The sequence below is a fragment of the Hypanus sabinus genome, chromosome 7 (assembly GCF_030144855.1).
Source record: "Hypanus sabinus isolate sHypSab1 chromosome 7, sHypSab1.hap1, whole genome shotgun sequence".
In the NCBI taxonomy this organism is placed as follows: domain Eukaryota; kingdom Metazoa; phylum Chordata; class Chondrichthyes; order Myliobatiformes; family Dasyatidae; genus Hypanus; species Hypanus sabinus.
The window spans coordinates 26816322-26831535 of record NC_082712.1 but is presented as its reverse complement, the minus strand read 5'-3'; positions in this window follow the sequence as shown (position 1 = coordinate 26831535).

The window sequence follows — 15214 nt, the reverse complement described above, 5'->3', positions numbered from 1 at the left end:
CACTAAGTGAGGAAGTTTTAAGTCTTTATTTTAGGTTTCCAATATCTGCAGTTTTTTTCATTTAATTTTCATTTATTGTAATATTCTGACTGATTACATCTTTCAGTCATTTATATCCTCATATATTTGTGCTACATGCTCCCTTTGGATAAAGATCACATAGAAACATAGAAACTAGGTGCAGGAGTAGGCCATTCGGCCCTTCGAGCCTGCACCGCCATTCAGTACGATCATGGCTGATCATCCAACTCAGAACCCTGTACCTGCTTTCTCTCCATACCCCCTGATCCCTTTAGCCACAAGGGCCATATCTAACTTCCTCTTAAATATAGCCAATGAACTGGCCTCAACTGTTTCCTGTGGCAGAGAATTCCACAGACTCACCACTCTCTATGTGAAGGAGTTTTTCCTCATCTCGGTCCTAAAAGGCTTCCCCTTTATTCTTAAACTGTGACCTCTCTTTCTGGACTTCCCCAACATCGGGAATAATCTTCCTGCATCTAGCCTGTCCAATCCCTTTAGAATTTTATACGTTTCAATTAGTTCCCCCTCAATCTTCTAAATTCCAGTGAGTATAAGCCTAGTCGATCCAATCTTTCTTCATATGAAAGTCCTGCCAGCCCAGAAATCAATCTGGGGAACCTTCTCTGTACTCTCTCTATGGCAAGAATGTCTTTCCTCAGATTAGGGAACTAAAACTGCACACAATATTCTAGGTGCGGTCTCACCAAGGCCTTGTACAACTGCAGTAGAACCTCCCTGCTCCTGTACTCAAATCCTTTTGCTATGAACGCCAACATACCATTTGCCTTTTTCACCGCCTGCTGTACCAGCATGTCCACTTTCAATGACTGGTGTACAATGAGACCCAGGTCCCCTTTTCCTAATTGGCCACCATTCAGATAATAATCTGTTTTCCTGTTCTTGCCACCAAAGTGGATAACCTCACATTTATCCACATTAAATTGCATCTGCCATGAACTTGCCTTCTCACCCAACCTATCCAAGTTACCCTGCATCCTCTTACCATCCTCCTCACAGCTAACACTGCCACCCAGCTTCGTGTCATTGCAAACTTGGAGATGCTGCATTTAAATCCCTCATCTAAATCATTAACATATATATTGTAAACAACTGGGGTCCCAGCACTGAGCCTTGTGGTACCCCACTAGTCACTGCCTGCCATTCTGAAAAGGTCCCATTTATTCCCACTCTTTGCTTCCTGTCTGCCAACCAATTATCTATCCACATCAATACCATACCCCCAATTCCATGTGCTTTAAGTTTGTACACTAATCTCCTGTGTGGGACCTTGTCAAAAGCCTTTTGAAAATCCAAATATACCACATCCACTGGGTCTCCCCTATCCACTCTACTAGTTACATCCTCAAAAAAATTATATAAGATTCATCAGACATGATTTTCCTTTCACAAATTCATGCTGACTTTGTCCGATGATTTCACCGCTTTCCAAATGTGCTGTTATCACATCTTTGATAACCGACTCTAGGATTTTCCCCACCACCGATGTCAGGCTAACCGGTCTATAATTCCCCGGTTTCTCTCTCCCTCCTTTTTTAAAAAGTGAGGTTACATTAGCCACCCTCCATTCCTCAGGAACTAATCCAAAATCTAAAGAGTTTTGAAAAATTATAACTAATGCATCCACTATTTCTTGGGCTACTTGCTTAAGCACTCTGGGATGCAGACAGTCTGGCCCTGGGGATTTATCTGCCTTTAATCCCTTCAATTTACCTAACACCACTTCCCTACTAACATGTATTTCCCTCAGTTTCTCCATCTCACTAGACCCTTGGTCCCCTACTATTTCCTGAAGATTACTTATGTCCTTCTTAGTGAAAGCAGAACCAAAGTAGTTATTCAATTGGTCCGCCATGTTGTTGTTCCCCATGATCAATTCATCTGTTTCTGACTGTAAGGGACCTGCATTTGTCTTAACCAAACTTTTTCTTTTCACATATCTATAAAAGCTTTTACAGTCAGTTTTTATGTTCCCTGCCAGGTTTCTCTCATAATCTTTTTTCCCTTTCCTAATTAAGCCCTTTGTCCTCCTCTGCTGGGCGCTGAATTTCTCCCAGTCCTCAAGTGTGCTGCTTTTTCAGGCTGATTTGTATGTTTCTTCTTTGGACTTGATACTATCCCTAATTTCCCTTGTCAGCCATGGGTGCACTACCTTCCCTGGTTTATTCTTTTGCCAAACTGGGATGAACAATTGTTGTAGTTCATCCATGCGATCTTTAAATGTTTGCCATTGCATATCTGCCGTCAACCCTTTAAGTATCATTTGCCAGTCTATCTTAGCTAATTCATGTCTCATACCTTCAAAGTTACCCTTCCTTAAGTTCAGAATCTTTGCTTCTGAGTTAACTATGTCACTCTCCACCTTAATGAAGAATTCCACCATATTATGGTCACGCTAACCCAAGGAGCCTCGCATGACAAGATTGCTAACTAATCCTTCCTCTTTGCTCAATACCCAGTCTAGAATGACCTGCTCTCTAGTTGGTTCCTTGACATATTGGTTCAGAAAACCATCCCGCATACATTCCAAGAAATCCTCTTCCTCAGCACCCTTACCAATTTGGTTTACCAAATCTTTATGTAGATTGAAGTCACCCATTATAACTGTTGTTCCTTTAATGCCAACCCCAACCTCACTACTACTGTTAGGTGGCCTGTACACAACTCCCACCAGTGTTTTCTGCCCCTTAGTGTTATGCAGCTTTAGCCATATCGATTCCACATCCTCCAGGCTAATGTCCTTCCTTTATGTTGCGTTAATCTCCTCTCTAACCAGCAACGTTACCCCACCTCCTTTTCTTTCCTATCCATCCCTCCTGAATATTGAATATCCCTGGATGTTGAGCTCCCATCCTTGGTCACCCTGGAGCCATGTCTCTGTGATCCCAACTATATCATATTCATTAATAACTATCTGCACATTCAATTCATCCACCTTGTTACGAATGCTCCTCGCATTGACACACAAAGCCTTCAGGCTTGTTTTTACAACACTCTTAGCCCTTATACAATTATGTTGAAAAGTGGCCCTTTTTGATTTTTGCCCTGGATTTGCCTGGCTGTCACTTTTACTTTTCACCTTACTACTTTTTGCTTCTACCCTCATTTTACACCCCTCTGTCTCTCTGCACTTGTTCCCATCCCCCTGCCACATTAGTTTAAATCCTCCTGAACAGCAGTAGCAAACGCTCCCCCTAGGACATTGGTTCCAGTCCAGCCCAGGTGCAGACTGCCCTGTTTATACTGGTCCAGACTGGAACCAAGGAATCACAGGGAAAAGCTGGCAGGAGAATGTCTTCAATCTGTAGCTTCATTGCCCTCTGTTATACAGATCAAATTATTACATAGTGCATTGAGGTAAAACAAAGTAAATTAATAACAATGGAGGATAACAGTGCAGGTAAACAATAAAGTGCAAGATCATATTGAGTTAGATTGTTATGTCAGGTGTCCATCTTATCATACAAGAGTTTGATAGCAGCAGGACAGAAGCTGTCCTTGAACCTGGTGGTATGTGCTTTTAGGCTTTGATTATTCTGGCTGCTGTACTGAGACAGAAAGAAGCATATTCAGAGTCCATGGGGGGGGTGTCTGGTTTCCATGATGTGTTGAGCTGTGTCCACATCCTAGCAGTTTCTTGCAGTCTTGGGCAAAGCAGCTGCCACACCAAATTGTGCCATATCCAGATAGGAGGCTTTTCACAGTGCTTCTGAAATTAAGTAATACTTGCCTCATCACTCTCAGTCCTGATGTAATGTTTCAACCCAAAACATCGACAAATCCTTCCCTCTTGCCGATATTTCTCAACCCACTGAGCTTTTCCAGTGCATTATTTTTTGCTCATTCACCTGCCTGCTTCCCAGTAAACTATTCTCTTGCACATACTGTATCCATTGATACCACAGGCACCCCTCCAATTCTTCAACCGACCTGCTTCAATGTAGTGCTAATTAGCCAAACAACCTAGACACATTTGGGATGTGGTAGGTTGAACACACAAATGGTAGCACCTGGGGAATATTCATATACTTAAATGAAGAACATGTAATCTCCACATAGAAAGCACTGTAAGTGAGGTTTCAATTGAGGTTGCTGGAGGTGTGAGACAACAATACTACTTGTAGCACCATTATTTACCACAATGGCTTGCACATGTTAACTTAAAGATCTGCCTCACTGAATAACATTGAGCAATAAAATGCAATTAAGTCACTCAAATGCCAAGTAGTAAAATAGCACAAAGGGAAAGGTTAATGCAACTGGAGGCTTGAAGTATATATATAAAAAATAATATTCATCAATGTTGTAGAATTAGAAGGAGATCATCCTTCTATATTCATTCCACCATTTTCTCTGGAATAGTAATGTTGACATAGAGTATAATACAGATATGTCCATAATTAGCGGTGTTTTCACTTGAAAATATTTGCATTCATTTGACAGAGATTAGTATAATATTATGTTAAAACAAGAGTGTTGAATTAAAACAATTTTTCACATCATTACACGTTTTATGAGGTCTATGAGAGTACAATGACTATTTTCCAACAGCTGCTTTGTTTTAACTGTGCAAATCCCACGAGCCACCTCATGAATGCCTTTTGATGTACACCGTTATGAATACCTCACTAACACCAGAGAAAATGAACAGATGTTGTAGGTATCGAAGGAGAAACAAAATACAGGTTCAACTAATAACCAAGCTCTTTTTCTTGGAACTCAATCCCTTGATTTAGCTAACGTGTTGTCTCTTGGAAATAACAGTTCCAGATGTTTTTAAATATGTAATGCTTGATCTCAATTGAATACCACATATTGTAAATAGGTACATAACTCTTCTTGCTGGCATTTCTGCTCAGAATAATATAGCATGATAGCCTTGTCAGCTAGTTATAAAGTACAGCAGATGCTGAAGATGATCTGCATGCATTTATAAGGATTTATGCTCTATGCTGCATTGTTTATTTAGAAAGGGAGAATGGAAGAATAATTTGTCCTTGACTGCCTCTGCTAAATGTGGGCAGGAGTACCTGGTGATTAAAAACATCAGACATGAATTTCCAGTCAGTGACAAGACACTCACCCTTTGCTGCTGACCTCAAAATTCACACTTCCCTTCCTCATACACGACTATGGAGAACTTCCTCTGCAGCACACATATAGGAAGCACTGCCACCCAAAGCTTCTCCTCTAAGTCACACTCTATTCTTACTTGGAAATACATACTTACTCCTTCATAATCACTGGGTCCACATCCTGCAATTCCCTCTCCATCTACACTGTGGAAGCATCTTCATCAAAAGGAGATCATTACCTACTCAGGGACAATGAAGGATGTGAAATAAATGCTGGCCTTGCCAGTCATGCCCGTATTCTAAACAATGGTTAATTAAAATATTCTGAGCTCCAGGTTCTGCACTGTGCCTCCATGATGCAGGATATTCTGTCATTTGGGCGTGCAGCAGAAACAAGCCCAAACCTCCAATCTACAGAAAAGGAAAATTTTCAACTGGCTAAGGTTGACTAGTTGAGAAAGCTAACACATATTACAAGCGTTTCTGAATTTATTTTGAGGCTGTGACACTTGGGTCAAAGGGTGGCATGTTGGTGTAGCATTGAGAAAAACACAGAAACACAGGAAGTCTACAGGACAATACAGGCCCTTCAGCCCACAAAGCTGTGCTGAATGTGTCCTTAACTTAGAAATTACCTAGGGTTACCCATAGGCCTTTATTTTTCTAAGCTCCATAGCAGTTTCTTTACAGTGACAGATATCACCAATCATGGTTTGATTCCTACCACAGTAGGAAAAGAGTTTTTTTATATTCACCCCATGATCTCTTCCTCCCATATTCCAAAGATATGTGGTTAGGATTACTGAACTGAGGACAAGTTATATTGGCACTGGAAGCACAGTGATTGATCTGGGAGCAGGCTGCTCCTAGCTCAATTTTCACAGATTTAATTTGATGACAGGGCCTTGGTCTGAGAGCGAAGAATGATCCAAGGTTTGGACGATTTAAGTGCCAGGCCAGACTGAAATGGTAAGGGTGGCGGTGTCGGAGGCAAGAAGAGACCGTTTCAGCTCACAATTTGTGAGATTTACTCCACTCTGCACTGAACTGAGGCTGTGAGCTGCAACTACTAGACTCTTGCATCAGCTACAGTGATGCATGGCTTCTTGAACTTCAGTTCTGAATGCTGTCTGCTCCTTTATATTGTTTCCACAATTTGTTTTTTTTTTAATCTCTCTGCATATTGGAGTCTTCTTTTGTTTCAACAAGTTCTATTCTGTTTCTTTGTTTTGTGGCTGCCTTGAAGGAGATGAATCTCAAGGTTGTATAAAGTAAACATACCTGGATAATAAATGTACTTTGAACTGTTGAACTTTGATGCAAGGAATGCATTTCACTGCATGTTTCAATGTTCTGCTGTATGAATGACAAATAACGGAAATCTTTATTTCATCATTCCTTTATCTACCTTTATAAGAGGAAAAAGAATTTTGTTTGCCACAAAGAGATCACTTCTCCAGCTTGGAAACTCAAGAGAGAAGATGTTAATTTGTTTAATTTCTCCTCGTACAGCAAACTCAGCAAATTGGGTACCAGTCTGGTGAAGCTTAGATTCAATCTGGAGTTAGAAGAAACATGTCAACAATGATTGTCGTGCAGCTTTATGAGAACATATAATTGGAGGAAGATGTCTCTTCTCCTGTATTAAAATTCTCTTGCAATAAAGGTCTACATATTCTTTGCTAATTACAGCATGATTTCCCTTTCGTGAATCCAATCCAATCATTTTTAAGTGCTGTCACCAATTACAAATCCCAACATTTTGTCACTGTTTAAGTCAGGTACATATGAATGTTATGTGTTTGGTACCAATGATCAAGGACATATTTCTTCAAAAATCAGGATTTTTATATGCCAAAAAATAATTTTCTCAGCTCACTATGTCTAAGAAGACATTATTTTAAGTTTCCATTAATTACTTAATCCAGCCTAATTGAACTGTCCAGTAAATTCTTCATTGAAGGATATAAATTACCTTGAAGCTACAGATGTTAAATAATTCAATCCTCGAATGAAGGAAGATCTAAAGTTGCATTTTGATTGCTTCTTTCTTGCTCCTCCTTAATTCATCGACAGTTTAAACATTATATTCTGGTTTTGAAGCACTTTGCTATTTTGGGCTGTTTCGTGATGCGGAAAAATATCATTATAAGTAATTTCTTCAGAGCTGCATTTTAATCTTCATTTAAGCAATGCAGTTTTTAAGGTACTTGAATTAGTGTTGTTACATATGCTGAGATACAGCACAAATGAAGGGGAGTCCTGATGAAGGGTCTCAGCCGACTGTTTACTATTTCCCATAGATGCTACTTGGCCTGCTGAGTTCCTCCAGCATTTTGTGTGTGTTGCTTGGATTCCCAGCATCTGCAGATTTTCTCGTTTGTGTGTGTTACAATACAAAACTTTGTTTTGCAAGCACTCTATACAGGTCAGTTCAATACACAAGTGCATTTAAGTGTTGGAAGGGAAAATCAATAGCAGAATGCAGAATGTAGTTTTCAAGTTACAGAGAAAGTGCATTGGACAATACTGTGCAAAGACCAGTAGATTGTGAGATCAAGAGTTGATCTTTATTGTTCAAGAGGTCAATTTGGGACAGTGAGAGAGAATCTGTCTTTGAGACCACTGGCACACATTTTTGAACTTTTGTATCTTCTGTAAAGTGGGTGGGGGGGGGGGGAAGAAAAGAACATGGAAAAATCCAGGGTGGGTGGGGGGGGGGGTCTTTGATCACATTGAGTACTTTACCAGCCAAAGTGTGGACAAAGTCTTGCAGAAAGAATTGTAATGGAATATTTAAAAATAGAGCCTTCCTTCTATGATCACTTCCCCTCTGCTATCTCGATAGGAAAACTGAGTGCTGAAGACCCAGATTATACTCTGTCCAATCTTTTAGCAATTAAAGACAAAGTTTAGCTTTATTTCTCACATGTGCATTGAAACATACAACAGGTGTGTTACCTGCATCAATGATCAACACAGTCCAAGGATCTGTTGGGAGGCAGGCTGTTTCTGGCACCAACACCCACAACTTACTAACCCCAATCCATATGACTTTTGCTTTTGGAATACGGGGGGAAAGTGGCACTCTTGGAGGGAACACACGTGGTCATGGGAAGAATGTATAAACTTCAAACAGGCAGCGGCAGGAATTGAACACCAGTCTTCCAATTGCCGGCACTGTGATTCATTATACTAACCATACATAACTGTGTCACCCAAATTTATTATTTTTAATTGGAAGAAACACTGAAGCATCAAAATTCATATGACATACTCTACCCTCATCTCCCAGACCAACACTCATGTCAAGCCACTGTGGTAAAAATTAACTTATGGTTAACATTCCTGCACCAGGACAATCAAACGTCTTCAACCTTACCATTCACTTCCATGACAACATCTGTGTGGATTGCTGGCAGTAAATCATTTGAGCTGATCTCACATTGCTCATCAAAGGAGCACAGCTTGTCCATCCCAATATCTAAATACTTATAACAGCTCAATCATTCGAAGACTGCGCAGCTGCAGAATGCTTTCCAAAGGCATTAAGCAAGACTCAGTGGGAGAATTGATGACAGGAATTTCCAACAACATGTCATAAGAAAAAGCAGTTAATGAGTTTGGCTCCAGAAAAAAAAATCTATTAAGGGAGAAAGTTTAGCTTTTTTTCTGTCACATGCTCTTTGAAACATATAGTGAAATAACGAGGACGTGCCTGGGGCAGCCTGCAAATGTTTCCATGATACCTAGCAACTTACATAACCCTAACCTTAACCAGTAATTTGCTGGAATGGGAGAGGAAACAAGAGCACCAAGAACAAACCACAAACACAGTCACAAAGAGAACGTATCAAATAAGAATTCTAAAAATATTGACAAAATGTGTTGGAATGCCACCAAGTCAACACAAACAAACACCTAAGAAAATAATATACTATAAGCTAGGCGAAAGCATTCTGTTTATTTTCTACATGTGTAAAGGAGCACACACTCAGCGATTCAGGAAAAGCTTCTTCCCCTCTGCATTCTGATTTCTAAGTGGATATTGAACCTATAAACACTACGTCACTACTTTTTTGGACCACTTATTTAAACTTAACTATTTAATAAACATGTATATACTTACTGTAACTCAGCTCTTTTGTCTCTATATTTATTTTTCTATATTCTGCAGTAAAGTCAATGAATTTCATGACATATGCCAATAATATTAAACCTGATTTTGATTTAAGGGGAAGCATTGTGTTTAACATGTTGGTCCTTATCAGTGATTTCACTGAGTAAACAATGATTATTCAAATACCAGTCTGCTCTAACAAGATGTCCAGAATGATAAGGAAATTGATGGTACTTGTGAAAGTAACTGTGGAAGGCTCCACATTACTTGCTCATTTCACATTCAGCTAATACAAATTAAGTAATCACAGCTGTTCTCCAATTCTCATTAGAAGCTCCAACTCTTGCAACGTTATACATTCAGTGGCCATTTTCTTAGGTACACTTATACACCTACTTATTAATGAAAATATCTGATCAGCCAATCACATGGCAGCAGCTGAATGCATTAAAGCATGCAGACATAGTCAAGAATTTCAGTTGTTTTTCAGAACAGATGTCAGAATGGGGAAGAAATGTGATCTAAGTGACCTTGACTGTGGAATGATGGTGTCAGACAGGGTGGTTTGAATATCTCAGAGACTATTGATCTCCTGGGGTTTTCATGCACAACAGTGCATTTTCATGCCTTCAGACAATAGTGGCAGTGGAAATTAGGTATTTTCCCAGGGTGAAAATATAAAATAGGAGAGGCATAGGTTTAAGGTTCGAGGGATTAAGTTTAAAGGAGATTTGAAAGGCAAGATATTTACATGGAGAGTGATAGGTACTTGGAGCATGCTGCCAGTGACTGTAGTAAAGGAAGATAAATAGCAACATTTATACAGCATTCAGACAGGTACTTGAACAAGCAGTGGGTAACAGGTTCTGATTAGGATTAAAGACAAATGAACAGATTTGACGGAGATGAAGCAAATAAATAGACCAAACATTTCACAAGAGCAAGTGACAATTGAAGGATTGATTGTCCTCCTCATGTTTCAGTGCTGTTCTGAAGAGGTACGGCTTCTGAGTATTCGGACATTTCAGAAATTATATCAAGGCCCAAGCGAGGCCGTAGAAGGGAGTGACTCAAATGGTACTCGGGATGGCAGATATTTTTGCCTGTGAGGATCAGAGATGTTGAAACAGTTATGACAGAGGAAGCCAAAACTGTAAAAAAAAGTTTTGATGAAGTAAATAAAGAAGTCTTGTTTCTTGTCATGTAGGCTTTGGTCACAAGACGAAGCAGAATGAAGATTTAGGCCAAAAGAATGAGAAGTGACATAAGAAATAGTTATCCATCTAGGTAGCTAAAGCCGAACCAGTGATGCGTTCAAAAACAACTGGGTACATACAGGGAAGGGGAAACAATACATGGATATGGGACAAGAGCATTCAGCCGAAGGGCCATTGGTAGAATGGCTTACTCCTGTCCTGTTCCATATCTGATTTTGTATGATGAAATATTTACAATTAATATCCGTACAGATACCTGACACTAGTTTTCTGTCATCTCTTCATATTTCCCTCTGGACTATGACCCTATCAATAGACACCAGGGCACCATCCCCCAGATCAGAGGGCGGAGCTTCGTCGAGATGGCGCTAAATGGCAACTCCTTTGCTTGCATTTCTCGGAAACAGCTCTAATTCCATCCTTAACATCTCTGTTTTCCCTTACAGGGTTATTTTGAAGTCACTGACCTGGAGTTGAATGCTGACTTTGGTTCTTTGCAGGAAAGGGACCCCCTCTCAGGGTGTCACAGCCGGCCATTATCTGACACGCCAAGGGCGTGACCTAAGAGTTCAGCTCGCCTTTGGAGGCCTAGAATCTCAGAGCTCTGGAGACGTGCATATCAAAGGTCGGTGTCCCAGACCGGTGTGTCATGGGAGCTGGACGATATTTGACTGTGTGCCCAGAGACCTGCAACGGACTTCTAATATTGTAAACCAGCGAGTTGTTTGTTATGTCTCCCCTCTTGCTGTGAAATGGAGACATCCCTTTCTCCCTGATGAGGGAGAGAGAGAACCTGTGGTATGTCAAATGCTGGGTCTTTGGGGTGCTGCATGTCTGTGACTTTGCTGTTGCCTTGCTCTTGCTTGAGCGCTTGGCGGTGGGTGCTGATGCTTTTTTTGCTGGTGGGGTGGGGGGATTGTTGCTTGCTGCTGTTTTCAGGTGGGAGGGGGAGCTGAGGGGGACTTTGGGGTTCTAACATTTAACTGTTGTTCATTCTTTGGGGGCACTCTTCTGTTTTTGTGGACAGTTGCGAAGAAAAAGCATTTCAGGATGTATATTGTATACATTTCTCTGACATTAAATGTACCTTTGAAACCCTTGAATCTTGACAGATTTTGGAAAATCTTTACAGGTCAAGGAATTTCTTCTCCACAGCCTCTATGTAACAGAGCCCCAAATATCACATTCTGCCTGCTCTTGTCCCAGTGAAATCATTTCTTTATGCCTGGATTCCATTAGGCCTCCCCCTGTTCAGTCCCATCCTACTTCTAAGCAGGACACCTCTCAAACCCTCCACCTTTCAATAATTTCCAATTACCATGGCTTTGGAGTCTCAGGGGACAGGACTGTCACTGATATCCACAGCCTACTAACTCGCACAGCTACCTTGACTATGCCTCCTTGTATATTACCCTCTGAAAGGATGCTGTCTCTTTTTTTTTCAGTTTCTCATTGCATTTGTTTATAAGATGAGTGTTTCTGTTCTAGAGCTTCTGAGTTGTCCTCCTCCTTTCAGAAGTAAAGCTTGCCTTCGGTCATACCGGATGGTCAACTTACACTCATTTCCTTCATTTCCTGCATGTCTGCTCTCACACCCCCCACCCCTTAGCTAAACAACAATATAGTTTCCTTGTTCCTCACCATTCGGTCCACCAGTCTCTGCATCCAACATATCATCCAACACCTGCATTTCTACCAGCTCCAATGTAATCCCGCCACTCATGATAGATTCCCCCTCCACCATTATTTCTATTTTCTGTCTGAACTACTCTCTTTGGGACTCCCTTGTCCAGCTATCCATCTTTACCCACCACTCCATGCCCCACGCTATCTTCCACCAACAAAAGGAGGTGTAACTCCTGTCTGTTCACCACCTTCCTCATCAACACCCAGAGACCTAAACAGCTAGAAGTACTCCTGCATTTCTTCCAACCGTGTCTTCTGTACTCTGTGCTTGCAATGTGGGCATTGGTAAAACCAAGCACAGATGAGCTGTCCCTGCACAGTGGCCAACTTGTGCTTCCAGTTGCATGTCATTTTAACTCTCTTTCCTACTCCCACATTGTCCCATCTATCTGCATCCTTCCCTTTTGCTACAAAAGGTCGAATGCAAATTGGAAGAACAATATCTCATATTCTGCTCAATGCCATGAATATTGAGTATTCCAATTTCAGGAAATCTGCTGCCTCTCACACACATTCATGTCTGTATTCAGTTTTCATCTCCATCCTCAAACTTATTTCAACTGCCCATCATTCCCTCTTCCATCTGGTTCCACTTATCATCTGCTAGCGATAATCCCACCCCACAATGTCAACCTTTCCTGTTCCATTTCAGTCCTAATGTAGAGTCCCAGTCCAAAAGCTATTTATTTTGCTGCCTCAGACGGTGCTCGACCATTGAGGTCTGCCAGCATTCTGTAAGTTGTTACCAAGCACGTCTTTCAAATATTTCAATGGAAATGGAATGCAACTTTAAAAGCAATGAAATAAAACTCAGAATGCCAATTTACCAAAATCTAGTTGCAGTCTTCTAATGCCAATGTTAACCATATTACAAAATTCTTACCATCTGTTTAAATCCTCTTGTGCTAATTGGTGTACAAACACATGCATATCTTGAACTCCCACAACCAATCCTGACAATTTTATTAATGAGCAGCCATTGCTGAAGATAGCAGTGTGTAGCTCCACATCTGTGCTTTCAACGCACTTAATAACTTCTCAATGAGAGAAGCTGACTTTCCAAATACTTTGGATAAGTTAACCTGACTTGTGATTGCTTTTTACCCTGCTTGAATATTCAATGCTTATTACTGTTTCAATATGAGATTTTCTGAATTTTTATTGACTGCTTACACATTGAAAATGATCGAATCCTTTTATCATATAATTGGGAAGGACATGGATCATCCAACTATCTCAAGGCATATAAATGTGTAATAAAGGCAGATAATGAGGGTACTCGAATTGGAAAACATTACTGTTCTATCATGCTACGTTGTACTGTCTTATATTACATGTCTTAACATTTACACAGAAAATAAAATGTATTCAGAAACCAGACAAAAACATACAATGCTGGCAGAACTCAGCAGGCCAGACAGCATCTCTGGGAGGAGGCAGTGACGAATGCTGTCTGGCCTGCTGAGTTCTGCTGGCAGTGTGTGTTTTTATTTATTTCCAGCATCTGCAGATTCACTCGTGTTGCCTCAGAAACCAGACATACAGTTTTGTTAACTGTGAGGAGTACTTGCATTCAAATAATTTTTGCTGGTTAAGAATGGTCATATTTGTGTAAGTACTTAAAGATTTAGTTATTTTACTTTACTGAACTCCTACTTTAGTTAGTTTGATTATGTGCAAATATGCACATCAAGGCAGGAGATAAGAATTGAATATCATTTTATTTTTAAGAAAATGTTTCAGAAGACATGTATATGCCTGTAACAGAAAAGCCTAATGCTGAAGAAAGACTGAAGGAAGAATTCCATTCAGCATCAGCTTTTATCCAACATTAACTAGACTTGAAATAAAACAGTAAATTCTGGAAGCAGTCAGCAAGTCAAGCAAGGAAAGACTGAGGTAATATTTCAAGTTGAGGACCCAGTTTCAGATTGCGGACTCAGAACTGACTCTAACTCACTTTGGCTTCATTTAGCAATGTTAATTGCAAACGTTCTTTCCTCATAAATAAAATATATCTGGACCAGCTGTAAAAATGGACAGAAAAATGTAAGATGGAATATAATACAGAGAAATGTGAGGTGTTGCACCTTGGGGGGACAAACTGGTGTAGTACTTGCACAGTAAGCAGGCACGAAGGAGTGTGCTAAAACAGAGGGATGTGAGAATACTAATCCATAATTCCTTGAAAGTGGTGTCACAGGTAGACAAGAATGTAAAGCAGGCTTTTGTTACACTGACTTTCATAAACAAAAGTATTCAATACAGGAGTTGGGATGTTATATCAAAGTTGTATAAGATGATGGTGAGGACTAATTTGGAATACTATATACAATTTTGTTCACCTACCTACAGAAATGATATCAATATGATTGAAATAGGGCAGAGAACCTGAGTTATAGGGAAAGTTTGAATAGGCTAGGAATTTATTGCTTAGAATGCAGAAAAATGAGGAGAGATTTGATAGAGGTATACAAAATTATCAGGGGTATAGCTAGGGTAAATGTCAACAGGCTTTTTCCACTGAGGTTGGGTGGGAACACAACCAGAGGTCATGACTTAAGGGTGAAAGTGAGAAGTCTAAGGGGAACATGAGGGGAAACTTCTTCATTAAGAGGGCCATGCCAGTGTGGAACAGGTTTCCAGCATATGTGATGCATGCAACCTCGATTTCAATGTTTAAGCCAGGTTTGATGGATGGTAGAGGTATGGAGGGCTACGGTCCCAGTGCAGGTTGTTGGGAGTGGGCCACTTAAATGGCTTCAGCATGGACTAGATGGGCCAAAGGGCCTGGTTCCATGCTGTACTTTTCTATGACTCCATGACTCTAACATATTCACTTATCCCTTGACAATATCTTCCCCCGGCTGGTGAGAAAATAAAACTTCCTCCACCTGTCTCGATAGAAACTTTCTGCAGACCAAGTCATCCAAAATCAAAGGGATAGACTTGCTTCAACAGATCTGCCACTCAAAATGTCAACACAAGGCATGTGTTGCAAGACTGGGAGTAGACCTTACAGATCCATAAGCCTGTTCCACCATACAGTACCATTGTGGTTGATCTGATCTTCG